Source organism: Nicotiana tomentosiformis, chromosome 1 (genome assembly GCF_000390325.3).
Source record: "Nicotiana tomentosiformis chromosome 1, ASM39032v3, whole genome shotgun sequence".
NCBI classification, from domain to species: domain Eukaryota; kingdom Viridiplantae; phylum Streptophyta; class Magnoliopsida; order Solanales; family Solanaceae; genus Nicotiana; species Nicotiana tomentosiformis.
The window spans coordinates 67,108,449-67,121,252 of record NC_090812.1 but is presented as its reverse complement, the minus strand read 5'-3'; positions in this window follow the sequence as shown (position 1 = coordinate 67,121,252).

Below are 12,804 nucleotides of genomic sequence, written 5' to 3'. Positions count from 1 at the left end.
TACAGTCAAGACACTCACTAGTGTAATAGCCTGTGCAATATAGTATACAAAATAATAGAAAATAAATAACAATAAGGGCAACACAAATCAATCAGTGATATGCAGGCAGGGCAACAAGAACACCATTAATACCGCTCAATAAATAATAATTACAAGTACACTCAATTGAATCAAGTCTTTCAAATATAAATCTTTCGCTTATATTCTTCTCAAATAATAATCTTCAGGATATAATATTTTCGAATAAATATATTTCAAATATACTCCCTTCAAATAAATATGTTTCAATATAATTATTTCAAATAAACGTTTTCAAATATAATTCTTTCAAATAAATCTTCTTGAATAAAATCCTTCCAAATAAATATTTTGAATATAATTCTTTCAATTAAAAAGTCACCATGTGACATCTCATTTCATAATCATACAAATACGGTTCTCAGCCCATTTTCATATTTTTCGTAAACACGGGTCTCAATCCACTTTCGTATTTCCACGGCACTTCGTGCCCATAATTAAATCATCATATTTTCTCAGCACCTCGTGACCACTTTTCATATCACATCTGCACGGACAGTTCACGTGCCAATAATAAAACCATCATATTTACTCACGGCACCTCGTGCCCACATTTCATTTCATAATCTGCCTGGTAATAGCCACATTCTTCCAATTTCAACGTCAATCGGACTATTATTAATTTACCAACAACAAGACAAATTGCACAAGGTATAAAAATAATCACAAGGAAAATCACAACATTACATAAAAATCATCAATGCAACCACCCCACATCATCACATATCATCCCTGACAATAGCCACCCTTATCTCTCCTATAGCCACCCTTATCACTCCTATAATAGCCTCCCTTATCCCTTCGCCCTCACAATACTCTTATAGCCACCCTTATCACTCCTATAATAGCCACCCTTATCGCTTCTATAATAGTCTCCCTTATCGCTCAGTCCAGACAATATCCCAACACACATAACCATAGTGAAATGCCACCCTTATACCACATAATATCAACAGTGGAATGCCACCCTTATATCCTCAAAGTAAAAACTCACACGACACAACAATTTACACGGAAAATTATCACGGCAACATAACAAAATTAATTTATATCACAATTTGCCCAATGAACACAATCAATTCCAAAGATACAACAAATCAATTAATTTCACAACAAATAGCCGGAGGCTGCACACAATGTGTATAAGACCTCAAAAACAATCAACAGAGATAGAAATTACTCAGCATAGGGCAACGACTTCATTAATCCAAATTCTCAATAATTATATAAACACCTCTTGTTAAGCTCATTTAATTAATTATTTGCAGAGGGAAAATCCATAATGAAATTAAATTCCAAGTAATATCAAACCAACAAACTCATGGAATTCACATAAATATACAAGTAATATTCACATCAAATCGTCATATAAAACAATTTCAATAAATGTGATTCGAGGCATGGCAATTGGATGATTAAATATATATGCCAATAATTATCCAATTTACTACACAATACGCCCAAGACTTTAACTCAATAAATTTTGCACATATAAGCCTGGGTACGTACTCGTCACCTCGCGTACACAACTTTTCACATTTCATAAATGGCACATAAGACTCGATGCCTAAGGGGTAATTCCCCCACTCTAGGTTAGGCAAGACACTTACCTTATTGAAGTTATGCCGATATTTCAAAATTGCCTTCTTGCTTGAATTGACCTCTGGACCGCTCAAATCTATCCAAATTAATTGTATAACTTCATTAAAATTCATCGAAAATAATTCCAGATAATAATATGTCGACTTAAAAATTTATTCCAAAAAGTCAACAAAAGTTAAAGTGGGACCCGCCTCTCAGAACCCGATATAAATTTCATGAAATCCAATACGAGTTCAACCATACCAATTTTATCGAATTCCAATAACAAATCGACCTCCAAATCTTAAGTTTTCGTTTTTGGAAGATTTGCAAAAATCTTGATTTTTCTTCCATAAATTCATGGATTCATGATGTAAATGAGTATGGAATCATGAAATATAATAAATATAGGATAAGGAACAGTTACCCCAAACCCACTGTAATGCATAATAAAAGTTACTTTTGGACTTATAGCCCTCAATGGTGCCCAAAAATAAAAATGACAGACACGGGCTCACATATTCAAATCTCCCAACAGGGATAAATATATAAGTGGGTCAAAAAATTATGAAGCTCACTCATAAGCGGAGCATAATAGGAGGACTCACCTCAACATTCAGATCTGAATCAAATTAAAGGAAATATTCTTTTATAACAAATCGGGATCGTACTTGTAACGACACCATCTGGTGTATCGGCCTCAGCCAAATCATAGCGATTACATCAACGGGTCGGGACTCCACCTCTTAGGCGCCCTTTACCCGCCTGTCCTCCACCCCTATCTGGTTGTGCTCGTGGGGTAGTAATTGTATTGGGGCCCATAGCCTGAATGTTCTGATAAAATCCACCCCTCCCAAGTCTGGGACAACGTCTCATAATGTGCCTAGTGTCACCACATTCATAACAGCCCCTCTTAGGTTGCGGTTGCTCATACTGAGTATGTGCCGGATAACTGGAATAACCATTATAGGAATTCCGTTACTAGAGCACTCCGAGTAATTTGATGTGCGGACTGAGCTAGCCGACTGATCGAGCCTCCGCCATAATGGGTCATAGCTGAAGAGTAAAATCCACTGAACCCTCCAGAGCTTTGAGACCTTTTGTCCTCCTTTGACTCCCTTTCCTCGTAACCTCCACTACTTGTTGAAATGGAGTATCAGTTTGCAACTCTCGAGCCATACATATTTGAATATCATAATAGAGCTCCTCAATGAATCTGCGGACTCGCTCTATAAATGTAGGAACCAAGATAGGTGCATGACGGGCTAATTCACTAAACCTGATAGCATATTCTGACACTGTCATAGTTCCTTGATGCAACCATTCAAACTCTATGCGCCATGCATCCCGGAGAGTTTGGGGAACAAACTCTTTCAAAAATATCTCCAAAAATTGAGCCCAAGTTGGTGGTATTGCATCGGCTGGTCTACCTTTTTCATAAACTTGCCACCACTAACACGCTGCGTCTGACAGCTGAAATGTAGTAAAGGTAACTCTGCTCACTTCCACAATACCCATGGTGCGGAGAATACGGTGATATCTTTCTAGAAATCCTTGGGCATCCTCTGAAGTTATGCCACTGAAAGTAGGTGGACTATACCTCTTAAACCTCTCAAGTCTTTTTTGTTCTACTTCTGATGCCCCTGGCCCGATCTCAGGCCAAACCAGAATAGCAGGTTGTACTGGTACTACACCCGGAAACTGACCAATGTGAACCTGCTCCTCTGGAGTCGTGGTGGGTATCTGAGCTACTCCCCCAATCTGCTAAATATTTGATGCAACAGAGATCAATCCCGCCTGAGTTAATGTACCAATTATACTCAGGAACTGTGCTAAAGTCTCTTGAAGTCCGGGGCTAACAAAACATGCTTATGGTACTTGTCCCCCAACTGGAGCTACTTGTGGCTCCTCAACTGTTGTTCTGACAGGTGCTATAGTCGTGGCACGTGCCCTTCCTCGGCCTCTACCTCGGCCCCGACTTCTTGCAGCCCTAGCAGTATGTGCGGATGCCTGCTCAGCTAACCCGATAGCACGTGTCCTCGCTATCTATGAGAGAATAGAGATACACAGGCTCAAATCCCACAATCAACAAATCCGCACGACAGGAATGAAAGAAGTGGAAATTTCCTAACAGTTCTGTAGCCTCTCGAAGATAAGTACAAACGTCTCTGTACCGATCCGCAAGACTCTACTAGACTTGTTCGTGACTCGTAGAACCTATGAACCTAGAGCTCTGATACCAATTTGTCAAGACCCAAAATACCGCCACAGGCGTCGTGATGGCACTTAGTCTCTAAGACTAGGTAAGCTGATTTTATAACAATTCAAGCCATTGTTTTTTAAATATATAATTTAATGCAACCTCCCAAGACTGGTAATACTGAGTCATGAACTCTAACTGAATACATGAAATGATCTCAAAGATTGAATACTCAATACTGTTTGAATGATAATTAACAGTACAATAAAAATGAAAAGATTCCAAGGAATTACGACGACCAAGCAGCTCTACCTTGAATCCTTGCAATCCCACTCTAACTCTGTTCGAGTCTAATATCTTCAATACCTGGCTCTGCACAAAAATGTGCAGAAGTGTAGTATGAGCACACCACGGTCGGTACCCAGTAAGTATCAAGACTAACCTCAGTGGAGTAGAGACGAGGTACAGTCAAGACACTTACTAGTCTAATAACCTGTGCAATATAATATACAAAATAATAGAAAATAAATAACAATAAGGGCAACACAAATCAATCAGTGATATGCACGGCAAGGCAACAAGAACACTATTAATACCGCTCAACAAATAATAATTACAAGTACACTCAATTGAATCAAGTCTTTCAAATATAAATCTTTCGCCTATATTCTTCTCAAATAATAATCTTCAGGATATAATACTTTCCAATAAATATATTTTAAATATACTCCCTTCAAATATATATCTTTCAATATAATTATTTCAAATAAACTTTTTCAAATATAATTCTTTCAAATAAATCTTCTTGAATAAAATCCTTCCAAATAAATATTTTGAATATAATTCTTTCAATTAAAAAGTCACCATGTGACATCTCATTTCATAATCATACAAATACGGTTCTCAGCCCATTTTCATATTTTTCGTAAACACGGGTCTCAGCCCACTTTCGTATTTTCACGGCACTTCGTGCCCATAATTAAATCATCATATTTTCCCGGCACCTCGTGCCCACTTTTCATATCACATCTGCACGAACAATTCACGTGCCAATAATAAAACCATCATATATACTCACGGCACCTCGTGCCCACATTTCATTTCATAATCTGCCTGGCAATAGCCACATGCTCCCAATTTCAACATCAATCAGACTATTATCAATTTACCAACAACAAGACAAATTGTACAAGGTATAAAAATAATCACAAGGAAAATCACAACATCACATAAAAATCACCAATGCAACTACCCCACATCATCATATATCATCCCTGACAATAGCCACCCTTATCTCTCCTATAGCCACCCTTATCACTCATATAATAGCCTCCCTTATCCCTTCGCCCTGACAATATCAATAGCCACCCTCATCGCTCCTATAGCCACCCTTATCACTTCGCCCAGACAATATCCCAACACATATAACAGTGAAATGCCACCCTTATATCCACATAATATCAACAATGGAATGCCACCCATATATAACAACTCACACAACACAACAATTTACACGAAAAATTATCATGGCAATATAACAAAATTAATTCATATCACAACTTTCCCAATGGTCACAACCAATTCCAAAGATACAACAAATCAATTAATTTCACAACAAATAACCGGAGGCTGCACACAATGTGTATAAGACCTCAAAAACAATAAACAGAGATAGAAATTACTCATCATAGGGCAACACATTCATTAATCCAAATTCGCAATAATTATATAAACACCTCTTCTTAAGCTCATTTAATTAATTATTTGCAGAGGAAAAATCCATAATGAAATTAAATTCCAAGAAATATCAAACCAACAAACTCACGGAATTTACATATATATACAAGTAATATTCACATCAAATCGTCATATAAAAAAAAATTCAATAAATGTGATTCGAGGCATGGCAATTAGATGATTAAATATATATGCCAATAACTATCCAATTTACTAAACAATATGCCTAAGACATTAACTCAATAAATTTTGCACATATAAGCCTGGGTACGTACTCGTCACCTCGCGTACATGGCTTTTCACATTTCATAAATGGCACATAAGACTCGATGCCTAAGGGGTAATTCTCCCACTCGGGGTTAGGCAAGACACTTACCTTATTGAAGTTATGCCGATATTTCAAAATTGCCTTCTTGCTTGAATTGACCTCTGGACCGCTCAAATCTATCCATATTAATTGTATAACTTCATTAAAATTTATCGAAAACAATTCCGGATAATAATACGTCGACTTAAAAATTTATTCCAAAAAGTCAATAATAGTCAACGTGGGACCCGCCTCTCGGAACCCGATATAAGTTTCATGAAATCCGAACACCCATTCTGATACGAGTTCAACCATACCAATTTTATCAAATTCCAATAACAAATCGACTTCCAAATCTTAAATATTTGTTTTTGGAAGATTTGCAAAAATCTTGATTTTTTTCTATAAATTCACGGATTCATGATGTAAATGAGTATGGAATCATGAAATATAATCAATATAGGATAAGGAACACTTACCCCAATGTTTTTCCATGAAAATCGCCCAAACATCGCCCAAGAACCGTGCTCCAAAGATCCAAAATGAAAAGAAGGAAATGACCATTTTTGGTCCTTAAGTTTCTGTCCATCCGTCACTAAATGTCCATTTTCTGTCACTAAAAGTCCACACCAGAACTTGCTTGCACCAGCCTTCATTCAATCGATTATAACTTTATGTACAAATGTCCAAATGATAAATGGTTTAACTTTCTGGAAACTAGAATCAAAAGACTACAACTTTTATGTTTTGATAATTTTTCGATTCCTTATGAATTGCGAGATATAAGCTTCCAAAATCGGCTCCACGCATCAAACATTTCTGGCGAAACTGCTCTACCAGCCTTCATTTAATCCATTACAACTTTCTGTACAAATGTCCAAATAATAAATGGTTTAACTTTACGGAAACTATAATCAAAGAAATACAAATTTGAAGTTTTAGAAATCTTCAGATGCCTTATAGATTACGAGATATAAGCTTCCTAAGTTGACTCCACGCACCAGAAATTTCTGGCGAACAACTCTGCAACAGAAATTTCCAGCAACCCTCTTTGTCCGAAATCCATTCTGTTTACCTTCCGAAATCCACCGGAGGCCCTCGGGACCTTAACCAATTATACCAACATGTACCAAAATACAATACAAACTTATTCGAGGCTTCATACCGCGTCAAACAACACCGAAATTACGAATCGCGCATCAAATCAAATTATGAGTTTTCAAATCCTCCAACTTCTATATTTTGCGCCGAAATGTATCAAATCAATACGGAATGACTTCAAATTTTGCACAAAAATCATAATTAACATAACGAAGCTATTCAAATTTTTCAGAATTAGATTCCTGCCCCGATATCAAAAAGTCAACCCCCGGTCAAACTTCCCAAAAATTTATTTTTCACTATTTCAAGCCTAATTCCACTACATACCTCCAAATAATTTTTCGGACATGCTCCTAAGTCCATAATCATCTTACGGAGATATTGACATCATCAAAATTCTATTCTGGAGTTATTTGCTCAAAAGTCAACTTTCCAGTCAATTCTTTCCATTTAAGCTTCTAAATAAGAATTGTTCTTTTAATTTAGTTTCGAATCTTCCAAAAATCAAACTTGACCATACCCCACGGGTCATATAATATATTGCGAAGCTGCTCGAGACCTTAAGCCACTGAACGGGGCGTTACTTCTTACAACGACAATTCGGGTCGTTACAAGTACTCACATGGTTGATCGACTGCTGATGTTCAAATTTTGCCTTGTGGTACAGAAGAATTTTAGAAATATTCCTCTTGGGATGATCATGTATAACAAATGTGTTAGACATTCGGGCGGTAGAGATGATACCAGAAATGGTGGTGCGTGTGTTCTATGGATATGGAGACTAGGAGTTGTCAGGAGCAGATTGTTTCATAGTTGTGGACTGTGAAGTTGTGTCCGGAGCTATCCAGATGATAGAATGTGTTGAGATTCAGTCATTATGGATTTTTGGAGGGATTTTTATCTATTTATGGGTAACCAGAGTGATTTGGGGGTCCATTGTAGGCCCAATTAAAATGTGTATTCTACACCAAGCCGGAATGGTTGGCTCCATACTACTATTGTTGAGGGATGTGTCCTTCGGTTGATGTTGAACTTATTCGTGTTCTGAAAAGATCTGTGAGTTACTCTTTTATGCTACGAGGAGTTGTGATTCATTGGTTATGTGCACAGATAGTGCGGTTCTATTTAAGCATTATAGTAGAATTCGAGAGTATTTGGGTATTGCATGATCGATTGCGTAATGGTTATGTTTTTTCAGGTTTTGTGTAGCATTTTTATCCTTTGCCTCTCTGTGGTTATTGATTTTAAGCGGGGTGGCTCGAGGTATATATATTATGGACCAGCATTTGGATGGGGTCACGCATTGCAGCGGAGTTATGTTAAGGTATGAACCTTGTGTTAGAATCGGGTGATGGTTCTACGGTGTATGATGAATTTTCAGCATTTCGTTGTGGAGATACTTGTTAATCTTGCGGGGAAATCCTCTCATTTGAGTCATTTTTCATGACTGAGTATATTGAATTATTGCGTAATTGGTGCACGGATGGCACGAGTTATGGCTCTGAGTTATATTGATGTGACATAACTGTGGGATAGTTTTGTTTAATAATATAAGGTCATTGGCCCTAGAATGGGTACTATCAGGTTTGGTTTCGGTATATTCGGGAGTATAATATTGAAAGTCGACTCAGAAAGCGATTATGGTTATGGTTGGGGCGAGAAGAGCTCCGTGACTTGTTGATCTGGTAAGTGGTCATGAAATTTCGCGTGTTTCTTTTATTATCAACAGTGTACGAAGCTTTTGGGATGAGGTTTGATTCGATATGGGTTTTATACTAGTACTTGGTTGGTTCTGAGTAGTTACTGGCGATCAGAAATGGTGCTCCGGGCATGCGAGTTGTGTAATATCTTAGTTGATTATATCCGTGGTTATATTTATAGCTCGATGCAGCTTGTTCGGACTTATACGGTGTGTAAATGTAAGATTCGTGTCTTGAAAGAAATTCTAAAGGTAGGAAATTAAATTCCAAGGTTTATGGGCTAAAGTTAAATCAATGATTTCAGTTGTATTATGTTGTGAAGACTATATAGAATAGGGTGACGTGAGATCACCCCGGGTACGTGTGTGGTAAGATGGAACAGTGATTTGATGGCTTGGAAACAACCATTGGCACGTTCAAGGACGAACGTATGTTTAAGTGGGGGAGAATGTAATGACCCGGCAGGTTGTTTTGAATATTACAACCTCGTTCCCCCATTTACTGCTCAAATTGTACTTTAGAGTTGTTGCGTGAATTGCCGGGGTAATTGGTTCGGCTCAGGTGAAATTTTGGAATGAATTGCAACATTTAGTTCCAAGGTTTAAAGCTTAAGTTAAAATAGTGACCGAATGTGGACTTATTTATAAATGACCTCGGATTCGAATTCTGATAATTCCAATAGCTCTGTATGGTGATTTTGGTCTTGGGAGCGTGTCCGAAAAATTATTTGGAGGTCCGTAGTGGAATTAGGCTTGAAATGCCGAAAGATCAATTTTTGGGAAGTTTAACCGGGGCGTTGACTTTTTGATATCGGGGTCGGAATCCGATTTTTGAAATTGGAATAGGTCCATAATGTGAAATGTGACTTGTGTGTTAAATTTGAGGTCAATTGGATGTGATTTGATGTGTTTCGGCACAAGATATAGAATTTGAAGTTTTAAAGTTCAATGATTTCGAATTTAGGTGTAATTCATCATTTCGATGTTGTTATGTGCGTTTTTAGGCCTCGAGTAGGTCCGTGTTATGTTATGGGACTTGTTGGTATGTTCAGACGGGGTCCCAAGTGACTCGGGTGAGTTCGGGACGAGGTTCAGAGCATTTTGGAAGTTTTAGCTAAGGCTGGAATTTTGTTGTTACAGGTGTCTTCGCACCTGCAAAAATGGGCTCACAGGTGTGATGGTCGCAGAAGCGACATTGAAGTCGCAGAAGTGAGGGAGTGCTGGCTGGGAAGGCATCGCAGAAGCGGAAGTTAGGGCACAGAAGCGCTTGCGCAGGAGCGGCCCAACGCGCGACCTTAAATGCGGTTGGCGCGCCGCAGAAGCGGCCTGGCTCGCAAATGCGCCCATTGTCCGCAGAAGCGGGGGTCGTAGGTGCGACATCTTGTCCGCAGGTGCGGTTTGGCTAGGCAGAACCTTTAAATTCGGGGGTTCGATATTTTTCACCTATTTTCGGATTTTGAAGCACAGTTTGGGCGATTTTGGAGAGGAGAGTTTTCACACAACTTAGGGTAAGTGTTCTTGACTCCCTTGTGGTTATACTTCATTAATTAATCTTTATTTTTGGTGTAAGATTATTGAATCTTCAAGAGAAATAGAAGGAAATTCCTATAATGTTACAAAACTAATTTTTTAAGTTTGAATACCGATTTGGAGTCGGATTTGAGTGAAATTAGTATAGTTGAACTTGTAATTGCATGGGTTGTCGTATTTTGTGAGTTTTGTCAGATTTCGAGACGTGGGCCCCACGAGTGATTTTTGGGGAGTAATTTCGGTTTTTTGTGGAAAATATTAGTATTTGGATATGGAATTAATTCCTATAAATTATGTGGGCTGAATCAAATTAATTGTGACTAGATTCGAGCCATTCAAAAGTTGATACGCGTAGAATGGGATTTCTGGTGCATCATTTAGCTTGCTCGGCATTGGATTTAGCTTGTTCGAGGTAAATAACTCTTCTAATCTTGGAGCTGAGGGTATGAACTATGAATATATGTATTATGTGAATTATTGGGAGGTGACGCACATTCTAGGTGACGGGCGTGTGGGCGTGCACTATAGAAATTGTGGCATAATTATTTCTGTGGAATTTTGTAGTTAAATAATCATGGCTTTCTCCATGCGATTTTATGTGTTAAAGAAATTGAGCTGAAAAGCATATTAAAAATCTTGTTAAGGCTATGTGCCAGTATTATTGGGATCTACAGAGATCATATTGCTGTGAATTATTTGTTTAAATTGAAAATTCATACTCAGTCACATTCATTTCATTACATATCATATCTCAGTCTTTATTGTTATTTATTGATACATCATATCATCATTTTTGGGCTATTCTCATGATATTGTGAGCCCATGAGAGAGAGACTGGAAAGATTGATTACTGAGGGAGGCCTAGGGCCTGATTGTGAGGATAATTTTGGGATCGGGTTGCACGCTGCAGCATGCCATGTTGGCTTTATATATATTATTACTATTATGTGGATCGGGGTTGCACGCCTGCAGCAGGCCTTATTGGCTTATTATGGCACGTGAGTTGTCCGTGCGGATTCTAATATGATATTATAGCACGTGAGTTATCTGTGCAGATTATAGCGCTTGGGTTGTAGAAGCCCCTCCAGAGTCTGTACACACCCCCAGTGAGCGCAGGTACCTACTGAGTGCGAGTGACGAGTGACGAGTGCCGAGTGATGAGTGATTGGGAGGCATGAGTGATTGTGAGGTATGCCCGAGGGGCTGTTTTATGAGTGATTGTGAGGTATGCCCAAGGGGCTATTTTACGAGTGATTGTGAGGTATGCCCGAGGGGTTGTTTATGAGTGATTGTGTGGTAGGCCCGAGGGGCTATTTATGATTTTATCACTGAGTTGCATCGCATTGGCATGCACACATGACATACATGCATAGTGATATATTTGTTTTTACATGGGTTATCTGGAAGGAAAATGAAACATCTTATTTATTATTGAAAATATTTTGGGAGAAAGTATTGTTTTCAAACTTATTCACATTTTGATAACTTCGGCAAACGATTTGGGTTTTTACTGATGTATTTGAAAGGAAGAACTATTATTTTCCAAATCATGATTTGGCTGAGCATTTTATTCTCTGAGTTACTTCTGGTATTATTTGCTTTATGTTGTTATGGACTATTGGTTTTGGACTCGACCTTGGTGGAAGCCCGTCACTACTTTCAACCTAAGGCTAGGTTTGTTACTTACTCAATACATGGGGTCGGTTGTACTGATACTACACTTCTGTACATTGCGTGCAGATGTTGGCTGATGTTGTTGCTATGCTCGATGGTTGCGGGATTTGAAGATGTACATGCGTTCATGTTGTAGCTGCCTCTTGTTCAGGGTAGACTTTGATTTATAAAAGCTCTGTTTATGTATTATTCAAACAGACTATGTATTTATTTCATTTCCGCTTTGTATACTGTATTTTTAGAAGCTCATGATTTGTACTACCAGTTCTTGGAAATTGTATAAAATTAAGACCTTTATTTACTTAAATTGCCTTAAATAATTATTATTGGAATGGGATATTTGGTAATTGGCTTACCTAACGGGTTGGGTTAGGTGCCATCACGACTAGTTGGATCTTGGGTCGTGACACCATAACTGCGCAACCTTGTACCCAAAAGGGAAGATGTCTCAAAGTAGAGAACCGCATTGTAAGTTCAACAGGCACCCCCACAATTGTAATGCTATAAGCACGTTATATATAGTAGAACCAAGACACGCAAATTTAATAGCAGTAACCAGCTCTTCTAGAGCTCACATTAACATCACTTACACAGACAACTCACGTGCTATAGTATCAATATCTGGACCAACACGGACAACTCACGTGCTAATAATATAAATATCTAGACCCGCATGGACAACTCACGTGCCAATAATATAAATAATTCATATATCAGTAGTCTATTAACTAGGTGAATATCGCAATACCGATTACATCTGAAAGTCATAACAGAATGTGCCTTTTGAAATGCGCACCCTTCTCAGGAATTACCGAGCAGTTATAACATTCATCTAAATATCTGAAACTAACCATGTTTTCTATAATTCATGATATTCCCTTCAAGAATGAACTGCCA